The 25192-nt window shown below is 38.8% G+C and overlaps 1 protein-coding gene across 6 annotated transcripts in view; it reads right to left on the bottom strand.

The window, feature by feature from the left end:
* The window catches only part of HDAC9 (histone deacetylase 9), a 292749-nt gene that overhangs the window by 230939 nt on the left and 36618 nt on the right, over positions 1 to 25192 (bottom strand). The window lies entirely within an intron of this gene.

Genomic DNA, 25192 nt, shown 5'->3' with positions numbered 1-25192 from the left:
GAAGAAATACTTTACCAACCAAAAAGGAACTCAAGCAAAAACACAATTAGCAGCAAGACAAGAGCACGATGTTTGTCTATATGTACATGAATGATCTTGTAGCCTGAAATGGGTCCAACTGTAAATTAATTAATAATAGATGAAAAAGTAATACAGAAAACAATTAAGCAATCTGATGATCTCTGTATACATCACACACGCTTAAATTAAAAGAGCAGTTTCAGTTTAGTGCATTTGACTAAAAAATTCAAAATATAATCAACAGAAATTCTGGACTGAAATTTTAAACTGCATGTTGTTTGAAAGTGTTCTGGTCCACAGTTTGAAAGAGCTAACACTCAGTGATGGAACTACTGATTATTCAAAAGTAATACAGCTGTAAATCTAAGAGCCTTCAAATTTCTTGATTCTAATTTGTTGGTTTCTCTCCATTAAGTGATGATGAGTTGAACTCAAAGTATATATATTTTTTTTCTTTTTAAACAGGAATGAACTACAAAATCTCTTAATTTAAGAATTAGGAAATCAACAAAGATAATACGCAACAACTTCAACTGATTGTTAGATGAAGTATAAGATAAGACTAATATCTTGTCTTGATTGATATTCACAAGCAGATGTTCAGGGAAAGGTAAGAATAGGACATATACGACACTCCCTTGAATACTCTTCCAGACTCCAAACCCTTTCTGAAGCAGATATGATCACTGTATACTAAGAAACCTTCAAGCATTTCTCCCCATGTAGTTGTCCAGACTCCCCTTAGACCCAGATTAAAAAAAAAAAAAAAAAAAAAAAATAGCATCAGCAGTATCCTCAGCAAGGCTTTCCAACCACTGCTACTAGGAAGAATAAATCTTTCTTTGTTTTGAAACTGTCTCCTGCTAGCTTCATTTTGATACCCTGTAGTTCTTCCTGAAGAGACAGAGAACAATTAACCCATAACAACCTTCTCCCATGTAATTTATGACTTTGCAGACTTCTAGTCTACTTCTACTTCAAGTCCTACTACATTCTCTCTTCCCTGACACAGAACCTCTTCCACAACATAGATCATGGTCTTGACCTACTTAAATACTTCTCCAGAGCAAGTGGATGTGACTGAAGGAGGCTGTCACCTCGTGGAGAGCCCATGCTGGAGCAGGCTCCTGGTAGGACCCATGGAGAGAGAAGCCCCCAGTGCAGTAGGTTTGCTGGCAGGGATTGTGACCCCATGGGGGATCCACGCTGGAGCAGTCTGTTCCTGAAGGACCTAACCTCGTGGAAGGGGACCCATGCAAAGGTTTTTTAAGATTTTGGTTTTATTTTCTCATTCTCGTACACTGACTTGATTGGTAATAAATTAAATTAATTTTCCCCAAGTCGTGTCTGTTTTGCCCATGACAGCAAGTGGTGAGTGATCTCCTTGTCCTTATCACAACCCATGAGCCTTTTGTTCTATTTTCTCTCCCCTGTCCAGCTGAGGAGGGGGAGTGATAGAGCAGCTTTGGTGGACACCTGGCATCCAGCCAAGGTCAACCCACCACAATTTGCAAACAACATGCCTGTGCTTACACATGCCAGTCAAAAACCTGACATCTGCCACCTGAAACATTCGTTTGGCCAACACCATACTGCAAAATACCTCGAGAGCTAACTAACTCCATGCATTTGAAGTGCCAAAAATAAATAAATAAATAAAAATACAAACCCCTACTACAGTATTTGAACTGTTATTCAACTTAAATATCTGTGACTGCACTCTCATGGTTTCCTGTAGCCGATTCCCAGTGAAATTGTTGTCCAGCTCTGCTGGATCTCTACAATTCTGAGAACACAGAAAAACTTTCAGATTCTTATAAAACACCACTTCGGACTCATTGAGTCTACTTAAACTTTGATCCACTACGAGAAGGAACCCTTCTTTGAATGAGGCTTATATAGTTGCCTGTCTAAAATATGTGCTGTTCAATTCCTACGTTACACATTATTGTGATTGCATCTCTTATACTGTAAAAAAAAAAAAAAAACAAACCAGCAAATCCCAGCATACTTTACTTTACTTGCATTTACTTGCATATATTTTAAAAGAGCATATAATTTTAAAGAAATGCCTCAAGGAAACTAATATTGCTTATTAAGGAAAGCATATTTTTTATAGTTCTATTATAGTGCATATTTCTATATCACACACCAGACTTTTCCCGCTACAAAAACCCCTATATTTTTGTAAATTCATATTTAGCCTACTATTATATAACCCTGATCAATATTGTTAATTCCGGCAAATCTTGCATTATTTGGTAAAGAAATCTTCCACCAACAAAAATTAAGTATGGTAGTGAACTAAAATCCAGAATTTCGAGCTTTGATTAGGAATATTAGTAACTTCTTTGAATTTAGTAATTTGTTTTATCTCTTCAAGCATTCAGGAGACATGCTGAATGCATGTATAAGAAGTATTTGCATTTCTTTTACCTTTAAATTGTCAGCATTTCCAGTAGATTAGAATTTAAGTATGTAAGAATTGAAAGATATGGAAACTCAAGTCCTGTGAAGCTATTTTCAACCAAATTACTTTAATTTATTCAGGATAGAAATGTAAATAAATCTTTTGAACATATAGTGAGCGGAGAAGATCACAGTGAGACTTCAATGTAATTATTATAAGATGTGGAAGAATGGAGAGAATTATTGAGTGTGGCAGCTTGGAAAAGAGGCCTTCTAAGGATACAGCCACCAGATAGGCACTAACAGGGTTCACAGTGCCCTTCAATCAATGAGTAGCAACAATAATTTTCAAACTAATATCAGAAAATCCAGCAAAACAACACAACTCTTCCATTTAAAGGCCCAATATACAATAACACAGGTTAGTTAAAACATATATATATACACATTTTTTTTTAAGATGAGATCTGCTAGTATGTCATTGTTACTTGAGGCTGAGAAGACCTTGTGTTGGGTACAACTGTCTGATCTTTCTCTTATGCATCCTCCTTTTGCTTCTTTCTCTTTCTTCCCAAAGATGTTTTATTTAAATATAGGAAAGAGGTCTATCAGATGCATCAGGTATTTTACTTCTGCCTGGGAGAAAGAGTGACAACAAGTACTTATTTATTCAAATATGTTAAGCTATACATACATATATGGATGTTGGAAGAGCACACTCTTACCATCAGATATAGCACTAAAAACTATTGCAGAGCACACACAGAAAGAATCTATTCACATGGATGATCACAGTTAATGAAATTAGCTGGATATCCATCAAAATAGAACTACTGAAAATTTAATAACTTCGCATGTATAAGAAAAGACCAGAAAAGGGGTGACCCTTTCTTCTTCCACTTCTGTTGTCCTCATAATCCCTCAATTCTAACAGGTAACAAAGAAATAATCTGCACTTATTTCTTTTGGCATTTGCCATTTAAAATATTTAACACTATTAAAGAAGTATGAAGACAATTATTTTATTGCTTTTAAGTGTGTATTTGAAGAAAACTCAGAGTACATTAAAAATTTATTACAATGTTAATTAGTTTGGATACTAATTAATAGCTATACATCCACCCTAATTAATATTAAAATTGTTTCATTTCCTGAACCTGATAGACCTTTTTCTTCTTTTCCTTAATTTTAATTTATTGTGACAAATGATATGGAACCCCCTCAGCAAACTCTGCTGCAAGATCAACATCCTTTCAAATACAAACAGGGACATGTATCACTTTAAAGGTTTTAAGGAAAACTAGAAAAAAAAAAAAAAAGCTACCAGATAACAGTATATTTCAAAGGATACACTGCACAGGACGAAGCATATTACCAAATAGAATAAAAATCTCGGGTCTTTTCTAAGAACTAGCCTGAGACTAACTCCTTTCATGCGGCTTCTGGTCACTAACCATTGTCATAGCTCAGTCCCGATCAGGACCAGACTACGCAGTCTCTCTCTCACTGCCCCCACCCTCCGAGAGAACAGGGGAAGATGATATAAGGAAAACAGCTCAAGGTTTGAGAAGGACGGGGAGAAATCCTTAAAGTTACCGTTACAGTCAAAACAGACTCGACTTGGGGAAAACTATTCATTTATTTCTAAAACTAGCAGGAGAATGAGACAGGGAACAAGATAACCTCCCCCCCACCCCTCCCTCTTCCCGGGCTTAATATTATCTCTACCACCTTCCCTCCTCCAAGCGGCACAGGGGGGAAGAGGGAACGGAGGTCGCTGTCAGTTAATCACGCATTGTTTTACGCCGCTGTATCATCATCGGGGGAAGAAGTCCTCGCATTCCTCCCCTGCTCCAGTGTGGGGTCCCTCCCACGGGCCACAGTCCTTTGTGAAACTGCTCCAGCATGGGTCATCTCTTCCACAGGGTGCAGTCCCTCCAGAACAGCTGCCCCAGTGGGCCCTCCACAGGCCACAGCCTCCTTCAGGCATCCACCTGCCCCGATATGGGGTCCTCCACGGGCTGCAGGTGGATCTCTGCTCCTCTGTGGATCTCCATGGGCTGCAGGGGGACAACCTGCTCCACCATGGTCTTCACCACAGGCTGCAGGGGAATCTTAGCCAGGAGCCGCATTTCTCCTCCCCTTCCTTCTTCACTGACCTTGACATCTGCAGCTGTTCCTCTCACATGAAATTCTTCACAACAGGCAGGCAGATGCCTCTCAGGTTCTCTTCACATCTCATCTCCTCTCCAGGTGAGAGGGTGAGCTTATGGTAACATAGCTTAAAACAACCAAAAAAAAACCCAAACCCAAAAAGCCCACGTGTAATAGCATTTTTAGAAATTTCATCTTAAATGAAGAGGAAATTCAGAGGAAAATCAAAATACATGAAAACAATCCAGATTTACTTCTAAAGAAGAGTGGTTAAACTAGTTCAGCTCAATTATGGATACTCATTCAGGATTAAATTAATTCCATTAATTAGTCCACTTCCAAAATAAATTAATACAAATTAAATTACAGACACAAATTTTTAAAGCATTCTGAACAAGGATTTAATGCAATTTAACTAACAGACTTCAAGTCTAGTTACTGTAGATTAACTATTTTTGTGTCCTTGTGTAAACAAGCCCAAAGATCTTGGAAATGCTAGCGTGCAGAAAGACCTGGATACTTTTAAAAGAATATGCTATAATGTATCTAAGACCCTCTATAAAAGTTATTAGCCTTTTTTATATTTTTCTCTTTTTTCCTGCATAATTTTGTTTTAAAATGGGAGATTTGCACTTAAATTATTAAATTTGGATTTTTTTTTTTTAATAAATCAATTTCTGTTTTATGGTGATGGTATTAAAATGGGGACAAGGATGTACTTTTAGGGGGAGATTTCCAGCTAAGTCTAGAAATAGACACAATAAACACACATTTATGCATATGTGAATATTTATTCTTACACAGGAAAGAAATTTAGCATTTTCCAGAACAACACAGGTTTTTATTCTTAAAATGTAAGAAGTAGTGCACTATGTGAAGGAGGAACTGAAGTCTGATCTAAACACGGAGGTCTACAGACATGACCTGACTGCTGGACTCTAAGGCCCAGCTCCCTCAGCTTCAGCTGCCTTGACTCTGTTGAAGTCATATTTGAAAAACATTCACTTAAAAGCAATAAGAAAAGTTGGGCTCTGCTATAACAGAACAAAGAAAAATCTTCAATGAACATTTAAATACTTGGAGATATTGAGTATTTCTCAGTAAGCAAGTCTATAATTTCTTAAATTTAGTAATGAGTTAATTTAATTCAGTTAACAAAAAATCCTGCAAGCTAAGGCACGCTGCCTCCTCCTAGCCTGTCTTCACTTGTGCACCAGCATGGTATTTCACAGCTTCCATCCCCTAAAATTGCTGCTCCTGCAAATGCTTCCAAGGGTATTTCTGTCAAAATGTACCAGACTAGTAAAGCCCCAATATTTAAACTATTGATAGCAATCTGATTGCTGTAATAGACCAGAGTGCATTCAGAGAAGCCACTGTAGGTCCTGCTATGCTCAGAGGTATCTGGCAGAGAGAAACAAACATTGAGTTGAAGACTGATAAAAGGGAGCAACCTCTTCTAGCACAGCTTCCTGCTGAATGCACTACATCTCAACACAATCAGCATTAGACCTGGATTTAAACAAACTACATAGGTTTCAAACAAATGAGAACCAGTTAAATTAAAAATTATTTCTGAATTTTACTGAAATTGAGTTATTCCAGAAAAACAGTGTGCTAAAAACACTGGAATAACAATTGTCTCTTGTGATGCCTTTTATTTGAAACATTTAGATACTTCATGTGGCATTTGAGAAGGAAGTTACCTGAATTGTTCAAAGTTAGAGTACAATCACTAAATTCAGAATTATTTGCTCTAAATCTGGTCAAATTCATCCCTTCTTGCTCTTCCTTCCCTTATAAGTAACCAGCTCCTCTGGCACAAATAATTTACTGCAGGTCTCTTTACTGGTACAGCATAGTTCTTTGCTTGTACCCATTCAGATCTGCTGAAGAGCACAATCAACGTAAAGCTAATTCTATGTCTAATCTTAATCTCCTCATCAGATAAGTGGGAAAGGGAGATAACCAGTAGATATGCAATGCATCATTTCTCTCCTCTCCCAGATTTTTAATAAAGGAAATGCTGAAATCTCAGACAAAGTGCTCAAGGGATCTCATTTCCCCTTCTTTTCTTGCTCTCCTTTTTAGGAGTGGGTCATAATTAGCCTATGGTAAATAGACTGGGAACCATTTTTAGGTCACTGACAAAATATTTAAGTGATAAAGCCTGAAGCAATCAAATAATCACAGAGCTTTTCCTACAGCTGGGATGATCTAAATCCAGACACTCATCAGTTTAAGACTGCATGTCGTGTATATAGCTACTTAAAAATTCATCTGCACAGCTTTCTCACTTCTGCTGTCAAAAACTAGTAAATTCTTATAATTTGATTTCAACCTGAAACATCTTAGAACCTGACTACAAGTGTTACTATTTTAAGATCTACTTGTAAATTGAACATGCAATCATGTTCAGGCAAGGACAGATTTGCAAGTTCTTAAATCACTAGTTGTTTCACCCAATAATCAAACGGATCAAACAAGCACAATTAAAAAAAAAAAAAAAGTAAATTAACACATTTTTAAAGCACTTTTGAAAGTTATTTTCATACTGAAATGCTTCCAAAAGAAGGTTGTAACCTAAAAATCTACTTGGCATCAATTAGTATAAAAAATTACAGGCCACAAAAAGACTGATTAATCTACTTCCTGCAGTTCAAAAAAAATCTCATGACTCATGAGCATGACAGGTGCAAAAGAATTAAAGTCAAGGAGAGAATGCCACACTACCAATTTCAGACAGCTTTGCACTGTAGATATATCTAAATATAAGCATTTAAAAAAATAATTTAAAAAAAAAACCACAAAAAACAAACAAACTTATCTTACCCACCTATCACTGAGCTAGTTGAGGTAGCTAATGTGACCTTCAGAGACAAGCTGGAATTTTTGTGTGGTTTCTCATAGGAGGCTTAAATTTACAAGATTATGGCAATTCACATGGTAGACATTGAAGTTGAGGAATTCTTAGAGATTGGATGAAGCAGAGAAAGAAAAATCTTTATTGAGCATAAAGAATTTTATGGAGAAAAAGGCATTTTATTCAGAGAGAGTAATTATTCATTTTAATAAAAGCAAATAGTGCTAAGGCTGAAAAAAAAGCTAAAATGTCAATATAACATCAAGATCTTAACTAAATCTAGACATCATAGAAAATGTATAATGCTGGTGGAAGAAGGATATTGAGATATTTAATCCCTCAATATGACTGCTTCATCCCAACTGTACGTAATTTGTATCGTCTGCCTGTAAAGTTGGCACTTCAATCAATTCTGGTTTTCAAAAGCCTTTGCTTAAACCAAGACTCATTTCTGGATCTTGTGCATAACTGCCTTCATCTGACACCATTGCTTAAAAACCTGATCACTGCTTTTTGAGTTTGTATAGCTTGGCTTTTGTTATGACAATTCCTAAAAGAGGCTACTTCCTCAAATACATTCCACCTCCTTCCTCTAGGTTTTCCTATAATCATAACACGAGTCGAGTTAGGTAAGCACTGGATTGAATGGCAATTTGTACGCATACAGCTAGAATGGTCTGGAGGCTGTGCAATTTCACACTGTGCTCACCCAAATGCAGATCAGCAGACCTCATGAGTAGAGTTAAGATGATACTGCAGGTTGAGATATTTACCTTAAAGCCTCTCAATCAAAGCAGAATTCTCTGTCTCAGGTGGTTCCAAATCAAATAAAGCAGACTTGAGCTTCAGTTTCCCACTTGCTAGAGTAGTCATCAAGACTCCTGAATATTTTGAATACAGTTCCCCAACAGCAGGCTGGCGAATGTGGAATCTGCCCAGCCTCAGATCAGGTTTTCTTCACCATCAGTGAAGAAAAAGTGGTGCAAGGAACTCTTTCTGAAATCATATGGGCTGTTATTTTGGTGTACACTTGCCAGGTATCACTCTGACACACTTCCTATATTTTGTGTAATCTTTACCCCTGCAAACTTACTCCACACAAGTCCCACAGATTGTTATGCCATTAATTTCATTTAAATCATTCTTCCCTTGCTTTCAGTGGGATTGTTCCCAGAGCAAGAGCCCTGTTGTACAACGATGTGTAGTCATAATCTAGCTCCTGCCGAATACAGCTGTGAGCAGTTATTGTGTGCGCCTTTGATTTTCCTATTATGTAACCTTCCTTTGGCTTACCCACATGGAGAAATATTAAAATAAATTAACATTTTACTAGTTCTCTAATTGGAAGTGTCTGTTCGAAACAAATATGTTTATCAAACAGTTTGACTGGGAAAATACATTACTGTAGCCGTAGTTACCCAAATTACATGCTGTCTAAAGCAAAAAGGGCAAAAGCCATCTGGCTCCATATAACTTACATTTTCTAGACAGCTTGCAGCTGGTTCTGATTAAGCAGCATCTCAGTACTCCCAGAGATCTATTTTTAACTCTGCAAGTTTATTTTTAGGGCTCACACATCCAAGGCACATGGTGTTTACATTAATAAATGAACAACCGCCTACAGTTAAGAAAAGCTTTGTGCAATTCTTGTGGCACAGTCACTGGGCAACATAGATGGATGGTTAAATAGAACATCACGTGTACTAATTAAAGAGACCTTGCCCACCTCCCAGGTCTTTACAGCACTGCAGAAAGCATCTCTGGAGAGCTTGAAGGGCAGGAAGAAGGTGCTAGACAACAGGATGATTTACTTTAAAACTAACGTTGGGTGGCATGTCCTAGTAAGACAGTACACATCTCCTGGCCCAACCCCACCCCAGGAAAGTCTTTTTTTTTTCATATGGAATCTATAGATTGCCCAGACAGCTTATCTCTGCGTGTTATGCAGCCACATGTATAAGGCAAGGGAATTACTGTCCTTGCCATCTAAGAACATTCATGCTGAACAGGAAAACAATGTACAATCTCAAATTACTGAAATCTGCTACTAAAGCCCTGAAATTGTCAGAACAGTGGATATTGCAAGTCCAGGAAATATCAGCAGACCTATTTGCAGATTTATTTTTTTTATTGATACACACACATACACACACACACAGTTTACACATGATTTTTTACTGTAAAATACCGCTCATTCCTGAACGGTAACATCCCTTTCACACGGATATTAAACAGATGCACCAGAAAGGGTAAAGGTAGGACATGTTTGGGGGCTTTTTTTAAGTCTGTATTTTTTTCATTCCATGGTACAACGGAACAGCAACATATTTTGAGGGGAAAGAAAAGACCAGTAACCAGCTGCAATGAAGATAAACACAGTAAAGCTAAAGCTAATCCATGTTACAATTTTATAACATTAATTCCATTTCACATGGACTTGCAACCTATTCTACTGCATAGACTACTGTGCACAGTACATGCAACCTCCTCCACCTCCAATCCCCTACTCTTCCAAACCAAAGCAGGCGGCTGGACCAGCCAGCATGAGCTGGCAAAGGGAGTTTCTAGAACTCCTCAAGAGGGTATGCTCCTGGATCAAGTTATATGGAAAAGACTATTAATCCTGAAAGGAAAATGTTTTTACTGCTTCCAGAAACATTTCCCAGAGGTAATAAAATACAAAACATAAACAGAAGTAATCCAGGTATCCCTTTAACAAGCAATTAAAGGAATTTGCTCTTCCAGTCCTTATCCACTGAGTTACCTCAGTAATATAACAGGCTTTGAAACAAGTCACAGATAAATACCTTAGAATCCCATCAGTAGGAATGTTTTCAGCACCATAAAGTACTGACTAGCTGTAAAGTGTTAGTCAGCTTTGAAACAAATCTCTATTTCAGCAGCTAGGCACACAGAGCACCAGAGAAGCTGGTCCCAGTTCCCTTGTGACACTGAGGACTGATGCCAAGCGGAAGGGAGGCTATTTCCCCAGGAAGTTCTTTTAAAAAATTTCTTTTCCTTACTCACACCTTAGACACACTTATTCTCATGTATTCTTATGTTTCTGCATATGTCATCTTTCCATACCTTCTTTCTTATGTCCTTATTCCTTATTCTTTTAAGCCAAGTCTAGCGTTTACCTCTGCCCTCTCCAGAGCTTTTAAGGTCTCCACTCTCTCTCATTTTCCCTTCTCTGGGTTACTTTCAAGTCACTGTGTCAGTGCCTTTCTTCCTCCTAATCCTCCTCTACATGCAAATGCTGGTTTTGTTTCACCATTCAGTTGATTGGTTGGGCAGTTTCTTACTATCACTGAAAGAACTATACTATTAAATTCCCACGTACAGACAGATCTGCACCCCAAAGACAGCTACAGCAGTCACTTGTTAGTGTCTCCATGCCAGAGAAATGAATGGTGCCGCCACATATCTACAGGTACTCCTAATCAGCTAAGTGAAATCAAAATACTATTTGTCATCTATCACAGATTCCTTGGATGGTAATAGATAAGGAGTGCTCACCGGAGTCTCCTTTCTTGCATATTTGGTGAGGGAGTGCAAGCAGATGGCTCAAGTGCGTCCAAGGACACGGTGTGAAAGGCACGTTCCAATATACCAGTTCAGAAAGGGAAAACATTGATGAAGTCACAGAAATAACACAGGGGAAAGGTGATGAAGTATTTCATATAGCAGCACTATGTTTTGAGCTCCTCTCTCCTACTTTTTTTACAAAATAGCTGAACATAAAAGACAAAGCACTCAGTGGCTATTTCAAGATTTTCCTGTCTTAGCTCACACTTACTTGTGAATTTGTCCAGAAAAAAAAAAAAAAAAAAAATTGTCTAGGGCAACTGTTGAATGTTTCAATATAGAAAAAGGATATTCATCAGGATCTGAGGCAGCTTTTGAGCAATGTAGGAGTGCTCTCTGCACCCAGAGCAACTACTGAAAGCTGAGTTGGGGATATTTAAGTGAGTTGTATTCACTTTAAGTCACTAAAGATATACTTCAAGGCTAGCGGAAAAGCTGCAAGCACCTTAGGGGAAGGTGTGAAAGATATCTTATGTCTGTTTTCTTCATGCAGCTTAAAGAGTGTGCATTGTGCACTGGCCTTTATTGCAGCTACTAGAGAGTAGCTGTATTTTTCTGCCCCCCCCCTTTCTTTTTTTTTTTTTAAGTAAGGGTTCTGTTATGCTTCTTCCTATTAATTACCTTCTCTACAAATACAGTGCTGGCATCACTACTGAGACTGAACGCCCTCTATCCTTAACAAGGAGATCTGGTTAAACACAGACAGCATATGAGCTGCATATTCTAGCAAGACAAAGGATTGCTAATGCTGTTCCCGAGTCAGAGCTGACCATTTCCTGAAATGGTTAACATATCTTTTTCCCTCCTCTGATTAGCAAGTGATGTGAGTCACACACCACAGCATACACAATAACTCACAGATCTCCATACTTACAGAAAACATCTTTTTTCTCTACCATGCCCCAGATCAGTAATCCTTCATGAATTTCCCACTCACGTCAGATCATTCTCCGTTATTCAATGTAGGATGAATCAAGAATACAGACAACATCAAACTTCTATAAATGGATGACACAGACATTCAATTTTGAAAAAACTGTAAACTCACTTCTGCACAGCATAGATGCAGCCTTTAACAGCAGCACACAGAAGAAGCCATGTGTGAGCAGTTCTCATCTACATCACGCATGCTATGGCAATGTCTTAGAGTCAAGTACTGAGGGGCACAGAACCTGGTTAATCCATAATCCAGACACTTAAAAGTGACTATGTCTGCAAATTGAGGGTTATCAGCAATAATTACTTACTTGCATAATTTTATACAACATAAATTTTCCTGTCACTTCCAAGTAGCACCTTAAGAATCTAAGAAAAAAAATTGAAAATATGACGAGATTTAAAAGCAAGATTTATGAGAAAAGCAAACACTATCCTAGGAGAAGAACGTTGAAAAAGTGAGGGGGGGAATAGCATGGCAGCAGTCACTAGTTCTCATGTCTTCAGATCAAACAGCCATCAATTACAATTCATAACAAAGGGCATTTTGGGTAGAAATTCAGAAATATTAAAATAGCTCAGTGCTTTGTTTTGACAGAAACTGCCAAAGTGTTAAACCAAAAACTTTTAACTCCAAGTATTCCATGTTTAATGAATGGAAGCTTTGTCAAACCATCTCAGGTTGCCTCCCTTTCTTCCAGAATTCCCAGTTAGAGGCCAGCACCTATAGGAGACTCCACTCTGGAACAGAAATTGAGGTTGACAACACAGACACTACACAACACAGGGCAGACCTGCCACTGGCCAGGGCCAAGCCAACTGGTCACAGAATGTTCAGTGATAACACCTCAATGATAATGTATCCAAAAAGGGGGAAAATTTAAAAAAAAAAAAAAAAAAAAAAAAAAAAAAAAAAAAAAGTGGTGAAGAAGCAGAAGTGGAGGGCTGAGGAAGGGGGGGGGGCGCATAAGCCTTGTGGGCCTTGCGACTTTCACCCTCTGACCTCCCACTGGGTGACCGTCTAGGCCTGACTCAGCCCAGCCCAGCCACAAGAACTGGAGAGGAGATGAGATGTGAAGAGAATGTGCGAGGCATCTGCCTGCCTGTTGTGAAGAATTTCGTGTGAAAGGAATGGCTGCAGATGCCAAGGTCAGTGAAGAAGGAGGGGAAGGAGTAATGCGGCTCCTGGCCAGAATTCCCCTGCAGCCTGTGGTGCAGCCCATGGTGAAGCAGGCTGTCCCCCAGCAGCCCATGGAGGTCCACACAGGAGCAGAGATCCACCTGCAGCCCGTGGAGGGCCCCACATCGGGGCAGGTGGATGCCTGAAGGAGGCTGTGGCCCGTGGAGGGCCTGTGCTGGGGCAGCTGTTCTGGAGGGACTGCACCCTGTGGAAGAGATGACCCACGCTGGAGCAGTTTCACAAAGGACTGTGGCCCATGGGAGGGACCCCATGCTGGAGCAGGGGAGGAATGTGAGGAGTTCTTCCTCTGAGGAGGAAGGAAAGTGACAAGTGATGAACTGACCATAACCCCCATTCCCTGTTTCCCCCTGTGCTGCTTGAGGGGGAAGGAGGTGGAGATAATTTAACATAAAGGTGAGCTGGGGAAGAAGGCAGGAGGAATTCTTTATGTTCTCTTCCACATTATCCCGCTTTGGTTTTAATAATACATAAATAGTTTTCCCCCAAGTCGAGTCTGTTTTGTCCGTAACGGTAACTTGAATGATCTCTCCCTGTCCTTACCTCAAACCTTGAGCCTTATTGGAATATTATCTCTCCCCTGTTGCCTCAGAGAGAGGGGGGAGTGAGTGAGAGACTGCATAGATGGGTCCCAAGCGGGCCTAAACTACAAGATCATGTTAAAAGTTTGAACAAAATTCTGAGAGTTTACAAATCTTGCATCTAAATTGCAATGTTAAACAGAAATAAGTATAACTAGTAGAAATATAAATAGAAAGAATAGGAAACTTTGTTTCTAAGTTTATGTTTTTAAGTAGAGAGTGGTGGTCAATGGCTCAATGTCCATGTGGAGACCGGTCACGAGTGGCGTCCCTCAGGGGTCCGTGCTGGGCCCGGCCCTGTTCAACATCTTTGTCGGCGACATGGACAGTGGGATAGAGTGCACCCTCAGCAAGTTCGCCGACGACACCAAGTTGTGTGGTGCCGTCAACACGCTGGAAGGGAGGAATGCCATCCAGAGGGACCTTGACAGGGTGGAGAGGTGGGCCCGTGCCAACTTCATGAAGTTCAACCAGGCCAAATGCAAGGTCCTGCACCTGGGTCATGGCAATCCCAGGCACAAATACAGGCTGGGCAGAGAATGGATCGAGAGTAGCCCTGAGGAGAAGGACTTGGGAGTGCTGGTGGATGAGAAGCTTAACATGAGCAGGCAATGCGCCCTTGCGGCCCAGAAGGCCAACCGCATCCTGGGCTGCATCAAGAGAAGCGTGGCCAGCAGGTCGAGGGAGGTGATTCTCCCCCTCTACTCTGCCCTGGTGAGACCCCACCTGGAGTACTGTGTCCAGTTCTGGAGCCCCCAGCATAAGAAGGACATGGACCAGTTGGAGAAGGTCCAGAGGAGGGCCACGAAGATGATAAAAGGGCTGGAGCACCTCTCTTATGAGGACAGGCTGAGAAAATTGGGGCTGTTCAGCCTGGAGAAGAGGAGGCTCCGGGGAGACCTGATAACGGTCTTCTAGTACCTCAAGGGGGCCTACAAGAAAGATGGGGAAAGGCTGTTTAGTAGGGCCTGTTGCGATAGGACGAGAGGTAATGGTTTTAAAATAGAGGGGGGTAGATTTAGATTAGAAATTAGGAAAAAATTTTTTACCATGCGAGTTATAGAACACTGGAACAGGTTTCCCAGAAAGGTGGTGGAGGCCCCGTCCCTGGAAAGGTTCAAGGCCAGGCTGGATGAGGCTCTGAGCAACCTGACCTAGTCAGGTATGTCCCTGCTCCTTGCAGGGGGGTTGGACTAGATGACCTTTGAAGGTCCCTTCCAACCCTAACCATTCTAAGATTCTATGATTCTAAGTATAATCACACAGGGAAACAGGTCATGGGGGGGGGACTGTGGAACTCATTGTGTTGTTAGTTTATATGACAAATACTCATCTCATCTTAGAGATGATCAATTTAAAAAAAAATGCCCTGAGGGAGGTCCAAGCCATGAGTTTTGTTGGTTCAGCAGAACTTGGATCCACCCCACAACATGCACATCATTACCTGAAGTGACGCCTACCCTGTATCCTCCTCCTTGCCCTGATTAAATCACACCTTGAAGTCCCTTCAGATCTTCATTTGCTAAATGCTACAAAGCATTACCTAATTCCTAGATTAACTTCTAGATTAAGATATTCCACACATCATAGCGTTTCAGACTTTGTAATGAAGTTTTGAAATTGTCACCAGCTTCAAAATTAAGGTGCTACAACACAGTCCTGCTTTTTGCAAGTTACCTAATCTGCAAATTACCTGTTACAAGTATTAATGCTGCAGAAACACTTATTCTGAAGAAACACATCTGGGCTGCTAGAGACAAAATGAGGAGGCAGCGTGTGGGTGGGAAAAGATTAAAAGTTGGCAAACACATCTTTTCTTAGGGTATTCGATATAATCAACATCCTTGCAGCTCATCTAATTAATGAAGAAATTAAAAGAAAGGTTTTATTTAACTTTCTGTATAATGTAATGTTTTAGAAACAGATCATTACAAAAAATGTAGTGTTATAAATTCACATAGAAAAAATATTAATTGCATGATCCTTCAACAAAGCTTATTTCACAAACTTTTAAATGCTTTGTGTTGCAGATATCTTAACGAATATGAAAGAATGCCTGGTGGTCAGATGCTGAAATATCACTTTAGAAGTGGTACACCGCATGATAGATGATTTGACCTTGTTGGTCATTTCTTTCAGCTATAGAGTTAAAAAACAACAATGTTCACTGAGCCTTCAAATTCTACGTGGACAGAACTGGGAACTCTGGCATTTGGAAACCAGAAATGACCAGTAAAGTGAAGACGTGTGAAGAAGCCCTCAGTATTTCTCTCCAGTTTTAACTAGGGCTAGGTAATCTCACAGTTCTGGAGGATGACCATGCTCCTTCTGCTCAAGGATCACTTGCAATCATTTCTTTCAAAGGCAGTACATGAGTTAAACACTCTTTTATCTTCCCTCTTCCTGCCTTACCTTGCCAACACCATTGATTGTGTGGCTATGTAGTAAACCACAATGAGGAACTGTTCCAGGCTAAAAACAACCCTTTTCTTCTTGGGAACAGCTGAGCCTGGATCAGTTCCCAAGTCTATTTCATCCTCTGGCCACACAAATAAATATACCTGGCATGGCTGAGCAATCAATGAGAAGAGTGAGGACAACCAGCAGGCAGTCACTAGAGCTGCTTATTCTGGCATTGCCATTGAAAAAGTCACCTCTCAAAATGTAACCTCCTCTTGATGGCTTTTTGAATCATGCCGTTCCCCTGCTCATGGTCTCCCTCCTGCTGTCCATTAAAACACTGTAGTGACAAATGCACCACACCCTCCCCCACCAAAAAAAAAAAAAAAAAAAAATTAATGGCCCTAGGCCATGTGGAATTGGAGCATAGGATGATGCAGGGCAACTGCTGAAATTAGATGGGCCAGGGACATTTCTTTAGTTGAGCTGCTTCAGATCCTGACTTGATTTGGCATTACACAGTATTTTTGTTCCCAGAGCAAATCCGTGTACCTAGGGAAGGCTTTAGAGTTTACACTAAAGAGTCCGCATCAAGCGAAGCCAAGCTTTTCTAAGGCAAGGCAGGATGCTCCCATTGCATAAGCTTCCGGCCAGCACAATGACTTTGGAATTACAGGCAATGAAGCAGTAGAAACAGAGTAGGTTCAATATTTCCTGGGAGACTGGAATCCAAACTTCTAACTTTGGAGGCTTTCCAAACTTACTCAGAGTGATGGCAGACTTCTATTCAGTAAAAACACATGAATATTTTGTCATAGATTTAGTGGCAATCAAAGCAACTTCTAGATGGCTGTTGGGATTTACAGCTTGTAAGGATGTGCCACATGAGGAATAAAGCCCCCATCATTATCCAGCATATTCCAATGGTTAATTACCAACACTGATGAAACAAGGAGCCCCATTTCTAATATGAATTTTTCTAGCTTCAGCTTCCAGCCACAAGATATCATTAAATCTTCCTCTTAAGAGTAAGCATGTTATGTACTAGAAATCTTTTGCACGTTGACACTCATATATGTGTGTGTGTGTATATATATATATATATAAAATCATCACATTGTCTCCTACCCTTCAGCAAAAGAAAACAGACTGAATGACTGAATTCCTGAAACTTCTTTCAGTAAGGTAAATTTTCCAGACCTTGTATTATTTCTATAAACTTCTCTTCAAAGCCCTTCCTGAAGTGTCACTGTCAGCATTAGAACCAGTACTCCAGCAGTTTTGTTCACCTAGTATAAATGGAGTCTGAACGAAAAGTTTTGCTTGACCCTAATCACATCTCTTTTCTGTGCTGAAAAGGAAACTAAGACATACTCACTCCTGACTAATTGAAAGCTTCTTTCTACTCCATCTCCAACACTGGATCTGGCCACCAAAGCAGAAGCATTACATACTCTCACCATTCAGCTCCTGTGTCATAACAAAGCCTGCATGCTTTGTTAGCTGCCACAGGGCACGAGCTTCCCTTTCATGATTCAGGGTGTTTATCATGACTTACAAGTCATAATCAAGGATCCCTGTGTACAGACAGTGAAAAACTGATAGCGGAAAGCTATCAAGAGGGGATTATCAAGTCAGGGTCCTAGAGTGCACGACCTACAAGGAGAAGCTGAGGAAGCAGAGCTTGTTTAGTTCGGTGAGACAGCGACTAAGGCTGTGGTTTAGGAGCAGTCTGCAACTACTTGGAGGGGAGTTACAAACATCACGCAGGCATGTTTTTCTCAACAGTGTTAAATGACAGTGAAAGGCTCTACGGCCATAAATTCTAACTTGAAAGCTCAGGCTTCTCACCAGGAAGACAGCGCAGTACTCAAGCAAAACGCCCAGGGAAGCTCTGCATATCTCCAGCCCTCAAGGGTTTCAAGACTCATCTAGAGAACACCATGCCTAACCTCACCTGGTGTCAGCAATATCCCTACAGGACCTCTAGAGGTCTCTTCTTATCAATAGTCTACAATTCTCCTCTTAAATGCTACATTTCATTGTTACTTTTACTTGATTAAAATGCATATTTTTCAAAGGAATTTACTTTATCAAGTGGGATTATATAACCTTAATATAATCAAATTTATTCCAGTATAACTGATCTTAGCTTTACCAGAATTAGTATTTCTTTTCCTCTAGCTAACTGATAAAAATACTGAGTAATGTTAAAATGAATAATAAATTCCTACAGATATCTACTAGGGAAACCTTTGGGGGATAACAATTTTCCCCCTGTAAAATGCTTTCTGGAACCTGTTAGCCAGTTTTTATTTCATTTAAGCCTGTAATGATTGTGAATAGTGTTATTTTTAACAGATTGTCACATACCACAGAAGTCTAATAATATTCCTCAACAATTATCTTTATCAAGCAAGCCTTCTATAATCAAGAACATTAACCATTTGTCTGAAAACTTTTTTCTTAGAACAATGTTAGCTGACATGAGTTTTAACACTGTATTTTCACTCTATAGAGAATGCAGTCTTCCAATTTATCTTTCCTAAGGTCACTCAAAATATAAACATACATATTTACCTATTTAAAGTCTATATATACACACATCTGCTTAAAACACAAGACAGGGCATTAACTTTGTTTTATAGCATTCTGAAAACTGATTTAGAACATTTAAATATCTGTTTAGCTAGTCATAATACTATTCATGTATGCAGGTTATCCATGTCTGTATGTTTAGTATTACATCTGATGTTTAGTATTTAATAAGGTGTTAATAAACACCTAACATTTAATATTTGAGTATTGGTGAAATACAGCTGGATTTTCATTGCTTTGAGATGCAAAACCAAAAACTTAACTTGCCCAACAGCTAACAGAGAGGCATTTATTGCCCCTTCCACACTGTTAACACCTTTAGGCACTAAACTCCACGACAGGCTAAGGCTATGGAAAGATACAATGCAAATAAGCTATATTTAATTGGGGAAAATTCTTTGAATCTGGAATTGCCTTTTTCAATGCTTGTCTCATACTCATGCAGAATCAGATGTTTACCCAGAACCAGTTATATCCTGATACGTAGCAAAATTCAGCAGTCTCAGTTTACATACACTGAAAACACAGCCTTTGGCAAGCAACAAAAACGTAGACATGGAAAATGGTTTACAGAATACTTCTGCATCGAAAGCCCAGATCTCTCATAACAAGAGAGTTGTTGAGAGCAAAAACCTTTCAAGACTTATTCCCAGAGAGCTAATTTAGTTGTAAAAGCTCTACTGCTCAAAAAGTAAGACGTGTGCTTTGGCTACACAGACCAACAAGAGAGTTATTTTGAAAGACAAATTCCCAGACAAAAAACATCTGGTGGCCAATATTAATGAGTGATTCCTGAAAGGAAAAACCAATACAATTGTAATTTTCAGGCATGGTATCTGTTTGAAGATCTAGGAAGTTTTTATGTATGCATAGGCTAAAGTTTGTATGCATACATCATGTTAAAGCACTGCAAAGTTACATCAAAAAAACACTCTCTGGACTTGTTTTCTTCAGTTAACTTGCATCTGCCGAAAGTAGTAACTGCTCCCACAACACACTGGCTAGGTGACTTGTGTTGTCATTATTTATTTACTTAAAACTCAGAGTTAGCACACAGAATTATAAGGCCTCTGTGAACATGTGCAAGTGTAAATGCACAAATGAGAGGAGGACCATGACTCTTTAATGCTCTGATTATCAATGTTAATGGTAATGGTGTAAATTACTTCTCAGAGGAAAAAACAAAGAACATAGGAAGTAGCTCAATGTATTTAAAACTTTAATTACCAGCAAGTGAACAAGATGATGCTTTCTTATCTAATGCATGCACAGAGCATTTTATTCATTATGTGGCTGTCTTGTATAATAAATCCCCAGCGGCAGAACACATTTTTGATCCAAATTTTTCATTCATGCTTGTGAATTATTGAGATTTTACCTAGAAACACCTAGATAAGGATACCAAGCTTAAACTATTAAGAGAAAAATACAGGCATACAGAAAGAGGGTCTACAAACAGTAACTTATTTTACATTTCATAAGGGCAAAACTAAGATTTATATCAGACTGAGGCTATTTTGGACTTCTGTGAAGAGATTCAAGAGGTCAAAATCTGAGCTGCACACCTGAGTCACGCTTTGCATTGAAAGTTAAAGAAAGCAAGGGGAAAGAATTGTTATTTCTACGTATTTCATTAAGGCTGAGCTTATAGATTTTATTTTTTTTCCTTTTAGATATCTTGAAGTGCTGCAGTACTCTTGCACACAGATAGATATAGATAATATATCTATTAATAGATAACATGTCTATTAATCCTGAAAGTTATTTGCCATATTCAGTTAATTCACTAAACATATATTTAATCCAACCTTTCTGTAAGTCTTCTTTTTTTTTTTTTTCTAAATCAAAGCAAAATTCATCACAAATGCATTTGATTAATTCAGTCTACAGTCAGAGGTACGAAAAACATCCATGCACTTAGCTTCAATGGAAATTAAATACCTGCCATAACACACCTATTCCATATGAAGAAGACGTTCTAGCCTTCTGGTATTTCATTTACTACTTTGTTTTGGACTCAAAGTTCTCTTAGTCCTTTTTACAAAAAGGGTGATAAAATATATTTTAGAGTAACTACATACACAACCATTCATGAAAATACTCATCTATTCATGGCAGCTACTGCTGGTGCAGAGATGGTTACTTAACTGCAACGTAACCTTTCACTGCATTTTAAAACAGTAGTGGAAATACCATTTTGGAGCATTTTCTATACTTAGTCTTTACTAACATGAGGAAAATGATTTATGAAAAAGCAGAGCAGAGCAGAACAAGAAAACAGGGGGAGTCAGCTTTGCAGAGAGGAAGAACAAGCTATTCCTCAACAGGAACAAACAAATGCCTATTAAAGAAACTCAGACCCAAGAAGACAGAAAAGTGATCCAAAAGTAGGAACTGGCAGAATTCATCACACAACTACTCTCTCTTCCCACTCAGTTTATTAGGATAAGAAAAATCACCTTCTGATTGACTACAGCAACAGGCAGCTCCTACACGATAATAAAGACCTGGAAAAATACGCAGTGTTGTTGAAGAGCAGAAAGAAGTTTGAACAGGGATTTCCAAAGTATTATAGATCAAACTGAGATTTTAATTCAGTAATAACAGATAGACAAAAGAGCTGATTTCACCTAGGTGCAAGTAAGGAAACTGCACACATTTTGAACTAGTTCTTTTTAGCAGCAGGCATATGTTGATACACTTTTGAAAACCAGGGACAGCAAAAAGATCTCTCATCCTAATCAATGACCAAGTTTCCACAGCAGCATTTCACTCGTTTGCAACAGTAAAAGGAAGAAACTGGATAAAATAGATGTGTAGTTTACCACTGGGAAACTCTGATACCAAAGACTGCTAATTTAACAGTAGTTTGCAGCATCTAGGAGCCTACTGGACAGGCCAGAGCTCTAGGTACCTTCATTTCTTCTTCATCATCTATTAATATTACTTGCCCCTCTTCTCTAACACAAACAATTCTACTTCAAGTAATTCCATTAACAACTTCAGGGATTTGGGTGTTCTGGTTTTTTTAACAGGATCGATTTAATTTACCTATTACAATGTTACTTTTAATTTCAAGGTGAAAAGCAAGGCACAAAATCTGTAAGATCTGGGTGACAGGAAAGGAAAAGAGGAGAAGAGATGAGATCTCTTCGGATTTATTCTCCTTCTCAGGTTACAAAAGACCTATGGTCTTCATGCCTCCATGATCTTTTATCTTTACAGAAATATTTATAGTCCACCTTTCCCCACAGGTGCTGTTTTTCTCTGAAAAAAATCTGGGTAAGGAATACTGTGTTAAGCCAACACGTGCTTTAAATGGAGCAATCTCCTGTTCAGAAGAGTAACGTCCTTTGCAAGGGTTAGAAACAGAGCTGGTAGGCACAGAACAGACACAATCCTCAAACGCACCGCCATGTTAATAGAAGATACATTTCAAAGTATTAGAGAGGTAGAGACAAATAACTCCAAAATACATCTGTGAATATTAATTCACCACTAGGATTATTTAGTATTTTTTTAAATCTCTCTCGAAACAGTAAGCTAACTATTCCCTATAAGAACAAATAAATATTTTCTTTTCCTCTTTTTCTGTCCAATGCTTTTTCGGCACACCAATCAGTTCAGAACACGCAATGGCAACAGGATGTAAACATTTGCTTAATGATCTTACAATTTACAACAAGCAAAGCAAACAACCAAACATCAGCTCCTTCCCCTGTTGGGATTCAGCATTTACTTTATAGCTCTACAGATTAGCAAGAGCCTGGTCCCTTAAGGTTCAAAGAGTTGAGATCAATTTAATAGGTTACAGCGTTGTTACAAGTAGATGTTGCCACACTGGAGAGCTGTTCATTGCATCATACAATGTAAGGAAATACTTAGGTGCACTGGTGCTGCAAACTAACCCTATCCAAAGAGGTTCCTTAGATAATGTTGCAGTAAAACATACATAATCTCTGTTGTTCCACATCAGGTCTTTCAATGGACTTTCTGATTATTTAGGTATGGAGGGAAAGCAATTCTAAAGAAATAAGTATTTTCTCCACTTAGAATATCACATTGTAAAAATACAGATAAATTTAGCATATCACACAATCCTTGAAGCTTCCTACAGCATTTCAGAATTTTTTCATTGACAGAACAAGACATCCATGAAGGAGGTTGGCTTATACCATTCATCAGAGTAGCACTGCTCTAACAGTTTGCTTCTTGCTTTTTTTTCCTCTTTTTTTTTTTAAGTATACTTATCTGCTGTGTAAACACTATGTAGGAATGTACATACACAAGCTATATATATGTGGGCTAGATAAATTGCAAAATGAAAAAGTTCAACTACCATTCTGTTGAAACCTTGAACCGTGACGTAAAATATTGACATTTAAAATACACAATGGAAATTTTCACAGGTCTTACATATAAGACACATGGATTGGTATTCAAAGGAGGCAGCATCCTGGTATTACACAATAGAAAAAGTGTTTTTAAATACTGTCTGTATTAAATGGGAATGCCTAATGTTTCCTGCTTAGAAGTTATTTTAAACTGCTCTAACCACTGGCTGTAACTCAATATAGCCTATTCCCTGAAGAAGCACAAGATTCTCAGGAGTAAAAAAAGCAAGAGCACAAAACTCCCTACTTTAACGCTATTAGACACATCTCCATCAGGCTTTTGTCATTTAAACTACGTGCCATAAATGCAAGAATTGCTTCCCACAAGCCCACTATCACAGGGACAAACTGCTCATGTCAGTGCTGATCCAATAAATTTTTGTTTTGGAAAACTAGGGATACATCTTCAACTACTATAATGTCTCACAAGTGAAACAAGTAGATCTTGGTATACATTTCTAATCTCAAGTTAAAGTTGAATCATAGAATAGTTTGGGTTAGAAGATACTTTTAAAGTTGGACGGAACTGCCCTTCTATCTCTAAATCTCATAAGGTTCCTTTCATAAAAACAAACTCCAGGAGAAAGAAAAAGAAGCAATAAAATTGCAATGGGCCAAAGACATACTGGTCACATATTGAATAAACATGCATGCTTGAAAAGGACTGAGAAGGGGGAACTCAGTTACTATGGATGCAATAAGAAAATTCAGCAATTTTTATCTTCTAAAAAATTCTAATAATCAAACTGCTCACAGAAACAGGAGGCCTTTCCTACCACTCTGTTCCCTACCAGCCTGTTACAGTGACTGCACTGAAAGCAGAAATTTGAGTGACTGTCAAAAGGTGAGAGAACACTACACAGAACATATCTTGACTCCTTCGATTGGGAGACAGAAGAGGTGCCACAAGGAGACAGTCAACTTCCTTTAGTCCACAGCATTTACTGTAAGCAGGATGCAAGACTGAATTCCAAATAAATCCTGCCTCACTTCCCTTTCACTGAGGGAAAGGAAAATGAGGATCCCGTGGGTGACGCTACCTTTGAATACTGCAGCTCTGTATGCACCACAGAGGTGTTTTGACAGGGTTGGTGAAGCAACTCAAGAGTTTTCACAGATAAACTCTAATGATGAGGGACACTAAGGACTAGATTTAAAGATATTCAGGCATCTACCTCCTACTGAAAGCTATGTTTCTGAAGTGTCTAAATACCTTTACAGGTAAGCAGATTATATTGAATGTTTCTCCTTTATTGGATTTGGAAAGGCATGAATGCATATTTACAATCTGTTACAACAAGAATACTGGAAAATTTACTTTCTTTTTGTGAGAGCCAAATTCATTTTTGGCTATTTCTGCAGACTATTTCCAATGCAAGGTAAGAAATGTTAGAAAGTTGCCCGATCAACTGGAGTATCTTGGAATCTGAACTGCATGTTTAGGAAAGTACAAGATTATTTTATATTAGTTACCACTGGGATACAGATAAAACAAAAAGACATGCCTTTCTGCTGAATGCCCTGTCATGCTTTGTATGGATAATTCACTGCAAGCACCAAATTGCACTGTAAGAAAAAGAGGTCAAGTATGAAATCCAGCTATGCTTGACTCCATTTAATGTAAAAGCAGTTATTGCAGTTTTCAACACCCAATCAACAACTCTGCAAAAATGCTCACTGAATTACATTTCTAAGAGACAGAGCATCTAGCAGATAAATACAGCTTACTAACTATTACAGTGTTTTCCCTGATGCTTTTATAGGCTATTTGCACAAAACCAAAGCAGTCATAAAATAAGCCACCCATAAAGGGTTATTTTATGAACAGTACTAGAAATAGATACTTCAAGTGTGGGTGAACAAAATGCGAACCATATGGGATGTTGCACAGATTTGAATTGGGGACACTCACCCCTCAAAAGAACTGAAGTCAAGGCATGTTCCATATGTAGTATACTGTTTTCTGGGAAGTCTGAACATTGGGTACAGCTACCAATAGTTCACCTTCTATCAGGTGAACCTGCAGTAACTTATTTTGCAGACACAGGAA

This window comes from Chlamydotis macqueenii, chromosome 2 (assembly GCF_036417535.1).
Source record: "Chlamydotis macqueenii isolate bChlMac1 chromosome 2, bChlMac1.mat, whole genome shotgun sequence".
NCBI lineage: Eukaryota > Metazoa > Chordata > Aves > Otidiformes > Otididae > Chlamydotis > Chlamydotis macqueenii.
The sequence above is the reverse complement of the archived record's forward strand: the minus strand, read 5'-3'. Positions and strand labels throughout refer to the sequence as shown.